Here is a 13577-nt window from a genome sequence, read left to right on the forward strand (position 1 = left end):
TAATTTCTAAGGTCATATTAGGTTAGAGAGTGACACGATGTTTGTATACGTTCTCTCACTTTCGAAGGCAACATCTGATTTCTAGATTTTCTATTTCTCTTGTGAGGTTGAACATCACGTCTCTGTCGGTGGGTAAACAGAAAGGCTAAAAGTCAACTTTTATAAGGTAGATTCATTGGCTGCCCTAGAAAAGACATGCCTGGTTCTTAAGTATTTCTAAGGAGAAACAATAATCCAATTTACAACCAAACCAAACAGCTACGGGATGTTTTTCCAGAGAATACTGGCAAGGTAGATCAAGAGTGGATGTAATTCAGAAACATGGTCACACTGTCAATGAAATTTGAGTCAGTTGAAGCCACTGTCTCTGATATGACTGGGGTAGGTGATTAGATATTAATTTTTTTTTTTTTAGTTCAAGTTGGGAATCAGAAAAATGTACCACAAACTCTTTTTTTAACAACACTTTCTTTCCCCCCATACCTCTTTGGTTTATATACCAATTAAATAAATTGCACCATTACAGTAACAACTGGAATAAACAGATTCAGCCACAAACACTTTAGCTGAGGACTGGAGTCTACTGTGGGAAGCAGGGGTATACAACTCTCAGAGAGGAATAAACTAGAAGCAAATGGAGTTCATCAGTCCATCCAGCCACGTGTTAAGTGAAGGGTGATGAAGAGTACTTTATTGTGTATGCAAATCCAGTAAAAATGCATGATGTTACACCCAAAATACCTTTCTAAGAAGAATTTGACACAGGGGTATACAGATCTTCCTCAACTTGTGATGCAATTACATCCTAACAGCCCTTTGGAAGTTGAAAATAAGTTTAAAATGCATTGACTACATCTAACCTACCGAACATCCCAGGTTAGCCTAGCCTCGCCTACCTTAAACGTGCTCAGAACACTGACCTTAGCCTGGGCAAAGTCATCTAACACAAAGCTTATTTTATAATAAAGTGCTGAATATCTCATGTAATTTATTGACTGCTGTACTGAAAGTGAAAAACCGAATGGCTGTTGGGTGCAGAATGGTTGGAGGTGCACAGGTTGTGGGCCCTCCTGATCGCGTGGCTGTCTGGGGTCGGGGGGTGGGGGTGGGGGTGGTGACAGTGGCTGTTCACTGCTGTCCAGCATCCTGAGACAGGCTGGTCCTGGTCCAGGAAGAGATCCAGATTCAAAATTCCAAGTATAGTGTTTACTGAATGCAGATCACTTCTACATCATCCTTAAAGTTGAAAAAAATGTAAGTTGAACCATCTAAAGTTGAGGACCATCTATGTAGGGACAGTCATTGCTACAAGATTATTACAACAAAATGTGGCAGGATTTAAATGTTCGTTAACGGGGGATTGATTCCCTGAGAAGTTACGGTGCATTCCTACAGGGAAATATGGGGCAGCTGGCAAGGACAAGGAGAATCTACACGTACTGTTCTGAAAAGTGTCTGTGATGAATTTTCACATGAAAAAAAGCCAATTACAGGACAATATGCAGGTGTAGGACGATATGAAGATAAACACGTATGTTTACATAAACACAAACATATCTAGACGAATAAGTACCAAACTGTTAAAAGTGGTTCTTTCTGGCAATAGATGTAAAAGATGGGAATACGTTGGTTGAACTTGAACTTTATCCTTTTCTGAAATGTTATTTTCAATATAAATGTTGTATATAAAGTATCTTAGGTAAAACATTATTTTACATAAATGCCACTTCTATTGTAATATATGTATTTTACTTTTATCATCAGAAAAAGGAGATTTGCACATTGTAAAACAAATCAAAGCTTGTGGGAGGATGAGTGGGCTTTGCCCTAAGGATGCTCTGACCTCCCTTCCTCCCTTACAGTCCGGGGGACCCCTGGCAGGTGGCATCCCCCAGGGACCCGAGCGTTAGGTCAGAAGGACCCAGTAATTGGGCTGCTGTCTGAAGGAGGGAGCCAGGAGCTGGGTGCGGAGCAGAGCACAGGAGATCCCTGGCCAGGGCAGGGATGATCAGAGGTGGAGACTTCACGCCAAAGGGCTGAGTAGGTTGGTGGTGGTTTAGGGGGTGTCGAGAGATGTGTCTCATACACTGTCACCGCCCGCCACCCAGAGACCCGTCTTAATAGGAGGGGCGGGCGACAGAGCCTGCCAAAGCCGCCCAGAGAGTGCACAGCATCCATGCTTCTCCAGAGCTCACTTTACAGTTTCCTTTGAATGAGACCTGTGTCATTATTTGTTTAGGTGGGAAGTCCATGAGAGCACACACTGTCTGCTCACCGTGTCTCCAGCACTTAGCACCCTGCCTGGAAAAAGCAGGCGTGCAATAAATACTCAGCAAATAGATGAACAAATGGCAGAAGGAAAAAGCCTCGACGCACAGCCGGGATGCTGTCCCCGGTGACCCTGGCCTGGAGCTTAACAGGATCAGACGGAGGACGTCAGCATCGGCTGGTGGGGGCGGGAGCAGGGAGGGCTCAGGAGGTGCAGGGGCCTGTGAAGGTCATTTCCCTATTGGAATCCACAAATAACCCTACAAGGTCAATTTATGGGAAGACATAAATTCCTAGTTTAAGAAGTGCCGTTAGCAATTTTTCTTTTCTTAGATCAAGGCATGTCCCGGGGGATTTTAGAGTTCCATTTGAGCCCATTAGAGGTTGATGAATGGTGTTGACCACAACCATCCTATGGAAATGCTATGGGAGGACATAAATAAAAGATGACTCAGGTGTAAGGTCAAAAAAGAGCAGAAAATGAGCTGTGAAGACCCACAGTGACGAGGGACACTTCACCGCAGCTCAAGGATGAGGGGGCCTCAGGAAACTGCTCCTGGCCACTCACACAGTCCACTCTTCCTGGACCTGAGACCCTCCGTGAGTGGCCTTTGGTGTCCAAGGAAACTGAAGGGGACAAGTGTCAACACAGCTGCTCATACAATTTCCTGCGACAGGTGTGACTGACTCCCCAGGACCATTGGGTTTCTCCCCGTGTTAATGGTGTTATCGTTGGTGTTCAGGCTTCTGCCAGCCTGTGTTGTTTGACAGTTGTTTTTATTTTTATTTTATTACTTTTTTATGGTCACCCTTTTATACAGGAGTTGTGTGTGTGTATGTATATATACACATACATATATGTATATATATGTATATACACATACATATATGTATATATACGTATATATACACATATATATGTATATATATGTATATATACACACATATATACATATATATGTGTATACACACACAATTATTTCAGGATAAGGTTGCTTTAAATAGCTTTCATCTTTATTGAAGCTTGACAGCTTTGCTCTAAGATGGTCATCATGGTGATGACGTTAGCTAAGCGGGCCAGCACTTGCCCTGATTTGTTCATCCGGTGCCTGGATGCTGGCAGATACCACGGGCTCCCAGAGCGCCCTCCTCTGCTCACGTCTTGCCCTCTTTTAAGATTGGGTCTGAACATAAGTCCCTACTCTGCTCATATTCTCACATTATTAGGGAAATGAGACATTATAAGTGAACATCCCTGATAACTACGAGAATCCTTTTTGTGGTCAAAACTGCCAAAAAAAATTAGACCAATTTTGGTGAAACTTACTCTAAACTGTACTATTTGAAAAAACATACGCTTATACCATCTAGGGATTTGTGTGTGGGGGGGGGGGGGGCGGTGGTGTTACAGGGAAACCATCTTTTATTGATTTCCTCCTGTAACCTTTCACAGGACAGATTGTGATGAACAACACTCACCTTCTGAGTGCCAACAGGGCCCCTTTGACAGGAAAGGCCAGTCACGACATCCAGACCCCAGAGTTATTCCTGATCTCTCTCTCTACACCCAGCTCCGCATCCACTCGATTGCCCAGCCCTGCACCAGTTTCCTAATCTGCACTCTTCTACCCATTACACCCTACGGCCCCCGTTCTGCGCCTCTCCAGTTAGAATCTCCTCTTCCCCTGCCCTCCCCCCACACGCATTCTCCGCAGGGCTGTCCCAGCAACCGAGTGCATTGATCCATGCCACTCCCCTGTTCAAAAACTTTCAATGGCTCTTATTGACAACGCAGTTAGGGCACCTGGTAAAAATGCTAATTCCCTGGCCCTACCAGCAGCATGTGTAACACGATGGGTTTGTCTGGGATCGGGCTAGGAATCTGTACTTTAGAGAACCTCTGATGATTTTGAGAAGAGGTCACTCTTCATGAGCCGCCAACACCATGCCATTAGCAAATTCCACGCCTTCGTTCACCCATCTTCCTTTGCCTGGAATCTCTTTCTCCCTGGTCCCCTGGTCCCAACAGCAGGCCCATGTTTTGCAGCCGTTGCTGGCAGGGTGAGTATTAGCACCTAGGCTTGTCACTCAGGTCAAGGGAATGAAGGTGGCCTTGACCATGGCTCGTTTCCATCCCGGCTCTTCACTGCCAGCCACACTGGGTAGGTGGGGTCCCTGGGACAGGCCTATGGGGCCGTCCAGCACAGCACATCCTCCTCACCGTTGGCTAGAGCCCCAAAAGTCCCCACAGCCGGGTCTGCTCCCACCATGCCCTGCTGGTGGCCAGAGATCCGCTCTATGTAGAAGGACTCTGTAACAATGCCCACAGAGGGATTCCCATCTGGACGGAGTGCCACTTGGTGTCCCAAAGTGAGGTTCTCCCCTCCCCCTTGCAGGGGCTCTTGCCTGTACTACCACTTGTGCCCTCTGCACTTGGGCTTGCTCTTGGGCCGCACTTGGGCATGCCCACCCACGCTCCCCTGCCCTGCTTCCTTCTCCTCACCCCGTACGGCCATGCTCCTGCAGGCCTCATGCCTGCTTCCAACCGAGACAGAAAGCTGCCTGTTTATTTCTGTGCAGAGAGAGGACTTAAATGCTTCCTCTCCTGGTTGTAGTTTTGGAAAGAGTGGAAGGATTGAAATCCCAGGTGGAGTTAATCTTATCACAAAGGGTGAATTTAGAGACAATTCATCTTTTATTTATTCTTTTATAAGGCAGCACCTTGTCTAAAAACTACTGAATTGAAAAAAGACTTTTTGGTGTTCTTATATAGTTCCTTGCCGATGACACTGGCTTTGTCTGTATGGTCTCAGAGGTTAGAAGAAAGAATTTCTGATGCTTTTAGCAGCAGAAACCTTGAGAGGCCACAGGCAAAGCTGCCCAAATGAGGTAAAGGAAATTTGGGTTTCGGCCTCAGCCTGGCGATTAGTAAGTTGGGTGTCTTTAGATAGATTATGCTGTCTTGAGCCTCAGTTTCCCCACGTGCATAACTTGGGGCTGAGCCATATAATCTCAGTCCATGAAACCATATTAATGGCCCTGGTGCCTCAAATTAACTAACTTTTAAGAATAGTGTTGTAATCTGAAGATCTAGAAAAAGTGGTAACTTTTTTTATTCCAAAATTGACGCATTTATAAAAGGCTTTCACTCAGCATTTACCATATAAACGTCTCACCTTCAGGGAAGGCAGAGGGGGGAAAGGACCAGGGCTGGTACCAAAGACACCTCAGTTCACATCTAGGCTGTACCATTTAGTAATTGTGGAGTCTAGCAAATGTCTACTACTTAGAGGCTCAATGTGCTCATCTGTAAAACGGGGATGATAATACCTGCATTACTCTTTCCTTCGATTAGAAATCACGTACGCAAATTATTTTTCCTGCCACCCAACTTTTTCGACTATCCCATCTTCATCACGTCGGTCGGTAGCATCTCAATTCCTCTTTCCCTTAGCTTATATTTAAACACATCATGACTGGTGATTGCAATAGTTTTAAAAACAGAGACATCAGCTAACTCACGGAGAAAACACAGAGGGGAAAAACAAACAAGGAAATATGAAACGTGCTATTTGTGGCAAGCCAAAATAACAACACGATTTGATGGAAAAACAAAACAGTATTATGCAATTACTTCTCATGACATCTCCTCTTACTCCGTACATGAAACAATGTAATAATACCATGCCCAAGAAAAGCGCTTTTTCCGTGTGGATTAAAATCAAACTGGGAGCCAGTCTTGACACTTTAAGCACACAGATATCAGGAAGAAGTCGAAGGGTGAAGTAAAAGACACAACAAAGGACACCTTCCTGTGCTGGATGTGGCTTCCAACATGGCCACGTTGGAAGTGGGACAGAGAAAAATGACTGAGTGTCAGTCACCGTGGAAGCACTCCCTGAATCCTTGACCTGTAGACAGACCACGGTAATCAGATCACGCACTTAATGGTTTAGTCAATTTAGAGAAATGGAAAGGATGTGGTCTAAGCTAACTTTTATTGTACCCTACATTCTTCCCTGTAAGCCTTTTTAAGCCTTATCAAGAAATTTGAACCAGAACCAGAAGAGTCAAGGAAGACTTTTTAGTGAGGCTTAATGGAGTTGGACGTGGCAGATGGCCAGACACCAACGTTCTCTCGTTCTGTGCTCATGCCAGGCGTGAATTTCTGATGACACGCTCTTTCTAGTAGTGATGGGAAGTACCGTCAGAATCCTTCTCAACAGAGTCCACCTCCCAGGATCAAGCAGAGTAGCACTTTGCTCCCCCTGTTACCAGCACGGCATGTGACGCTGGATGGATAACACCTATGGCGTTTTGGTGGCTTTGTGGCCCTGGACCCCACTTCTCGGTCTGTCGCTGTGTATCTGGTTGCAGGATGGCAGGCCAAGGATTGTGGGTGAGTATAAGTCTGCATTTATTTTAGCCAATAACCATATTCACTGGGGGCTCTAGTCCAGTGGAGCTCCTGAAACTGAAACAATTACAGACATAAGAGATAAAATATTTTTTGAAGCCCTCCATTTGGACTGCAAGCTCGTGAATTTCAGGTTTCTACTGCACTAAACTCAAGAAAAAAAAGTAGTCACGGTTCTATCCTGAACTGTTTTAAGATGAGGATCCATCCGTTATCTAGGTCAGTTTTCACTCGATTTCAATGGACCCTTTTCAGGTAGCTGCAACAAAATTTACTGAGCGCTCGTGATGACTGCGCGTAGGATCCTGTACAGGCAGTAAGTGCTGCTTTCCAGAAATGTCTTTGCACTTCTTCTGTTTACACACAGTGTTATTAAAACAAGGAACCATGGTCTTTGAGATCAAGGAGTTGTGATGCTTATCAGAGATATGGTGACCACAATCACTATGATTTCCTAACGAGCTGAAAAATTTGGGGCGTTTATACAAATAAAAACGACAACACTCAGATGGAGCCCAGCTGACAAAGACTTTCTATTTTTATAGCAAAATATTTATCGTGGTATTGTTTATAAGATCAAAAACAATTATAAACTCTTCAAACATGGAAACTGGGTAAGCTATAACATATCTAATTGTAAAATAGTTGCAGTCATTTAAAATATTTACAGAGCATAGGTAACAATAAGAAAAATGTATATGTGAGAAACGTAATGACCCACATTTTAAGAATAGACTAGAAAGATGCGGCCCAAAAATTTTAACAAAGGTTGGGTGTGAAATGGTGGAGCCGTGTATTTCCCCCCTCTTTTTCTTTTCTAGTCTTAAAATCTAATTCACCTTACATTTTCTACTTGAAAAAAGGTTTTCAGTTTTTGTTGAAGTAATACATGCACCCCCAAAACCCGTTAACAAAAAGTTTGAAATGAAAAGTATCTCTTGTTCTCTCCTTCTCAGTTGTACTTGGCAGAGCTAACAATACCATTTAACTAGACTCCATGTCTTACTATAGCTTGGTTTACTCCCTTGTTTTGCTGGAGCACATCTTCAAGCAACTTTTTTGCTCTGCTGTTTTCTAGCTTACAGTGTTGCTGTAAAGAATTTATCGTTGGTAACATTCGGAATACTTTGTAGGTGATTGTGTGTGTGTGTGTGCGCGCGCGCGCGTGTGTGTGTACGTTTAAATAATATTCTCTCCTTGATTTTCTCAATTCTTTAATTTTAGATTTCTTTGTAGTTGGATTGTGGACCTTGCCTGATCCAATAAGAGACACTTATTCTTTCATTTTTTTTCTTATTCTTTGTTTTTTTGCTTTTCTTCAAGGAAATTTCCTTTATTTTATCTTCCATATCCTTCTATTAAATTTTTTTATTGCAAAAGTCATATTTTAATGTCTAAGAATTCTTTCTTGATACACCCCGATTTTTTTATGTCATTTGCTCTTTTTATTTGTTTTTAATTTTTTTTTTACGTTTATTTCTTTTTGAGAGACAGAGAAAAGCAGACCACAAGTGGGGGGAGGGGTAGACAGAGAGAGAGACACAGAATCCGAAGCAGGCTCCACGCTCTGAGCCGTCAGCACAGAGCCCCATGCGGGGCTTGATCTCACGAACTGCAAGATCACGACCTGAGCCGGAGTCAGACGCGTAAATGACTGAGCCACCCAGGTGCCCCGCTCTTTTTATTGATGTAATATTTTCTCGAATCTGAGGAAACTAAGAAGAGTTCTCTTTGAAAGCCTACCTTTTTCCTGAAATTTCCATCTCCTTCAGGGTTATACTTTCTGCTTGATTATTTCAGCTCCTCTCTTACAAGGTGTAGCCTTTTCTAAAATATCTACGGAGCTTTGCTTGTCCCTGCATATTTAACAACGAGTCAGTAAACACTGATGGAGAATTGTGTGCCATTGGGAGGGTTTCTCAATCGGTGGGCTTCATCATTTTGCTGAGGGTTACTTAATTGCCAGATGGGTAGTGGGAGAGTCTTTGTCCTGGGGACATTCACATTCTTGGGGACACATTTCACCTGGGACACAGTTGCTGGACGTTCCCACATGGGAATGGGCAAAGGGTTACTCTTCCACATGGAGATCTCCGGTCAATCCCTGTTGTTAGCCTCTTGCCCTGTAGTCACTCTCAATTGTGCCTGGCACTTCCACACAAGGCCCCGGGGCTCAGGCAGACTGGATTATTATTCAGCTGTCTTTCCTACTCTGAATGCACTCCTGGCTGTGGTCTCCTTGGTCCCACTTCACTTACCAATATTCTATTTCCTCTCCTATGTATTTGTTCAAGCATATCATCCTGTTGTTCTCCCCATTGTTGTGTGTCTGACCTTTAAAAATTCTCTTAGTACCTATCAGCTGAATGAGGTCTTGGGAGAGAATTAAATGGTGTGATCCACTGTCTTCTTGAACTGAAAAGCAAGGGCTAGTTTCCTCAGCCCCAGGCTCATGCTCCATTACTAATGCATAGATGAAGAAACTGAAATAAAATATACGCCAAAGAAAACTCAACTTCAGATATCTAATACTTTACAAATACCAATTTCAAGTCCTTGTTACTTTAAGATACTATGTTTTGATTCAAATATTAATGCAACATTTTACATGTTAAGATGCCCATAAATATCAAATATGCTTTAATTTTGCGACATAAATTCCTGCCTTTGTGGGAGATTTCTCTTTTTGTCCTCAAGCCTATGGCAAACTGACAGAAAAGTCTCCTCTCGCTAAATAAGGAAACTCATCAACTGCACAGCAAGGCACCCTGACCAGCAGCAATGTTGTTGCACTGACAGTTTATGTCATCTCATAAAGAAATCGAGATGCAAATTTAAACAAAAGTTTGTCGGTAAGGGCAACATGAGAAGACACAGACTCACTACATGGCTCTGGGCTCTCTCTGCACCTTAAAAAGTGAAATTACAAATAATAATGTAAGAAAGCAGCAGCGAGGAAGCACCTGGCTTCTGACCTTTTAGGCTCCTCTGGTTTTTAGGACTGGGGACACTGGCATCTCTCTCTGACAGCCAAGAAAAATCTTCCTGTCTCAAATGCAAAGCCTGGAATGCCATCTCGACCACTTTCCAAATGTTTACAAAAACACCAGTCGAACGCATGAAATCAACCATCACTTTGTGATAAAACTCCAGGTAGGAGGAACAACCCGTCCATTCTCTCTGCAGGGACTTGAGCTTCCTGACAATTGCTGAGAGAAGGCGATAGGATAATAATCAAAGGGACTACCATAGGGGCCGCCTGGGTGGCTCAGTCGGTTGAGCGTCCGACTTCGGCTCAGGTCACGATCTCGCGGTCCGTGTGTTCAAGCCCCGCGTCAGGCTCTGTGCTGACAGCTCAGAGCCTGGAGCCTGTTTCAGATTCTGTGTCTCCCTCTCTCTCTGACCCTGCCCCGTTCATGCTGTCTCTCCCTGTCTCAAAAATAAATAAACGTTAAAAAAAAAAAACTCAAAGGGACTACTATAGACAGATGCTAGCAGACAGTGAATGCTCATGCCATGTCCACACGGAGACAACGCTGACTCTACAGGTGTGGAAGGTGGTGAAGTTGCAGGATGGAGGGTCAGAGAAATATTTATGGCATAGGATTAGTGACAGAAAGGCTTGCTGTGAGTAGATTGCAGGCCGTGGCCCTGACCAATTATTTTCAGTTGGTCCCCAAAATTCACGGGCCACGGTGGGGCCAATTGAGGCCATCCTCTTAGGTTTGTGGAAATAATTGGGCTCAGACAGGGAGCTGAGCCGGGCACAATATCACAAAGGATCACAGCCACCCTCAGGTCTGCCTTCCTCCCTCTTCCAATATGTCACCTTACTGGGTGTGGTCACGTTTGTGGAAAACATCATAGCTGTGTTCCCCCATCCCCTTGAGGGCCTTTCACCTCCCTAGAGGTACTGGGTACTCTCAAGCCCTCTCTGGCTTCCTCCCCGACTCCTACCTATCCAAAATGGCTAACAGCTCAGAGTCTAGCAGAAACAATCTCGTAAATTAATGCACACAGAGGTATAAATGAGTGCTTCCCAGAAATATTTGCAGAGGTATAAATGTGCTTCCCAGAAATATTTGCATTTCAATGGGGGGACAATCATTTAGCCCAAAGAATTAAGGTTCTAATGCTTATTTGTTTTTGAGAGAAAGAGAGCAGGGCAGGGGCAGAGAGAGGGGGACAGAGGATCCAAAGCAGGGTCTGGGCTGACAGCAGCGAGCCTGATGTGGGGCTCGAACTCGCGAACTTTGAGATCATGACCTGAGACAAAGTCAGATGTTCAACCAACTAAGCCACCCAGGTGTCTCCCAAAGAATTAAGGGTCTAATGGTGAGGGAGCAAAGGAGGAGGAGGAGGAGGAGGAGGAGGAGGAGGAGGAGGAGGAGGAGGAGGAGGAGGAGGAGAGAGGACTACCCAACCGATGTTAACAAGGGGAAGAATAGGTTTCTTGTGTGCAACAGTGTTAAATACTATGTAGTATCTATACTCCAAATACCAAAAATATCTTTTAAAGCACATGGCAATTTTTTAAAAAAGATTTTAAAATTTGTTGTAATTTTGGTCTATCGTGTCGATATCAAGTATTTCCAGCAAAACACGTCAATTTCTTGGTCATTTTAGTCTCCATTATCCGTTGTGAATGAATAGAGGCCCTTTGAGCCTATAAAAAGCTGGGACACCAACCACGGCTTCAGGAGGGCGCACGGCACACAGGTGGGGTGCCGGGCAGGCTTCCTGAATGCAACTCTCTGAACCTTCTGAAAGCCACACCTGCTTGGTCCGATGCCGTTCCAGGCTCCAGGGCAGGAAACGCTGCCAACTAAGCTGAACTTTGCCAGATTGTGTGGTTATTTTATTAGGTGAATAAATGTCTACAGATTCTAGTGCAAAAACACTGGGCCCAACCCAGTTTTGTACAAACATTTTCAGCACTAAAAGTGGAATACATTATCAGGCACCAGTTCTCATAATTATAGTTTTTTTGGCTAACAATCATTTTCCTTCTCTGTACATAGAATGTCTGGAATATTTGCACAAAGAATGTCTTTAAGCAGAGGTTAGCCCCTGTAGGATTTACTTAAGAAACCACTGGACATCCTAAATTTTATACAAGTGAGACATCTTGAGAGTCCCATCTTGACAAAAAATTGGGGGTATAAATTTTATGGGGTCATAAATTAAGAGGACTGAATCCAGTGATTAGTTGAAGGAATACTGAGAAAAAAGGTAGAGGTGGGTTATCATTTTTTTTAATGCTATATGGTTAGAAATGAAACAAAGATAAATTTCTCCTGGAATTCTAATTTAAAATTTTCCATTAGAATTTGCTTACATAGTTTATATCTCTGATGCCACAATATGGTCTAACACAATTTTATTTCAGGGATTTTTAATTTGGGGTAGCTCAAAATTGGTTGTTCATTGTCTTTAAACAATTCAAACCCAAACCTTCCATAAACCAATGCCAAGATTCTTTAATTACATTATGAATTAAGTATCTACTATTTTTAAGGTATCATATTAAGTACTCTGGCCCCAAGTAGATGACAAATAATTGTGTCTGTCTTCCTTTATTTGTAGCTTATAATACGTCCTCTTACTAACATTTATATAGAATTTCTTCTTAGTAGTTCATTTCCTTTATTTGTATGTGGTGTTTCTCTTCATTAAGGCCTTTGCCTTATATTAAAATTTGTCTTATAAACTTTCCTTTAGTACTTAAATGGTGACCTTCTCCATCCCATTATTTTAAGCCTCTCTATTTTCAATAGGTGAACAAATTTAATCATTTGTCTCTACTAGGATTATTGATGTACTTAGATTTGCTTCTACATATTCCTTCGCGTTTTCTGTTTGCTATTCTTTTTCTCTTCTCATGTCTTCTGTTGGTTTAATAAAGATCTTAATAATACCCTTTGCCTTTCCTCTGCTGCTTTAGAATTAAAGGCTACATTTTTATTATTTTCATGATTACCTTTACATTTTTAATATTCTGAGAATTCTTTTCCCCAAATATATGGTTCTCACAGCTTTACAAATAATAACGTAACGTAAAATACTTCTGTTACTTAGGAGGCTTTGAGGAGGGGTGCAGAATTTTAAAAATTCATTCATATATATATATATATGGATGGCCAGAAAGATGAACAGTCACCTAAAGTTTTTAATATTCAAATTTAACTAGAAAAAAGTTTTCTAATAAGGTCTGAGGTAATTTTTTCCCCCATGGCTTAATTTATGACATTCCTTGGGGGCAGAACTCCTGTTCGCCACAACTGAACATGGCCCAAGCCAGTCATGAGACTGCAGATGCTGCTCAGGGACCCAGTCACCCTGCCAGCGCTGTCACTGGGCAGGCTGACAGCACCGATGTTGGTCCCACTGCCTCCCATGCCAGCAAAATCTGAAGTAATTTAATTTGTTTATAGCCCTCCCAAATCTGGAAGGATCTTAGCACTTTTAACTATCCGTGAAACACCATACACCCATCTTATCAATGCTATCTAATTCAACACTTTTTAAAACACCCCAAAAACTTGTAGCACTTAGTATTGAACTCATTTGCCAACATCTTTTAATCAATGGCTATTTTCATCTTTTAATCAATGGCTTTTAATCAATGGCTATTTAATCAATGGCTATCACTCTTTTAATCAATGCTACACCTTCCCTACTTTTCTCTATGGAGAAAAGTACGGAGAAATCCATCTTTTAATAGAGCTTTCAGTGAAGTCCGTAAGTGGTAAACTACCTTTCTATGTCAAAAAAAGTCTATACACTGATTGTTTCACTGGGTATAAAATTCTACTTTGACACTTTCCCTTAGCACTTTGGAGATATTACTCTATTGTCATCTGGCAGCTATTGTTGCTGATGAGAAATCTGT

General features: G+C 42.7%; 1 protein-coding gene across 4 annotated transcripts in view; it reads right to left on the minus strand.

The window, feature by feature from the left end:
* Positions 1-13577, minus strand: part of UST (uronyl 2-sulfotransferase) — a 315627-nt gene that overhangs the window by 66248 nt on the left and 235802 nt on the right. The gene's annotated exons all lie outside the window — the stretch shown is intronic.

This window comes from Panthera pardus, unplaced genomic scaffold (assembly GCF_024362965.1).
Source record: "Panthera pardus isolate Hobbes unplaced genomic scaffold, ASM2436296v1 HiC_scaffold_17, whole genome shotgun sequence".
Classification (NCBI taxonomy): domain Eukaryota; kingdom Metazoa; phylum Chordata; class Mammalia; order Carnivora; family Felidae; genus Panthera; species Panthera pardus.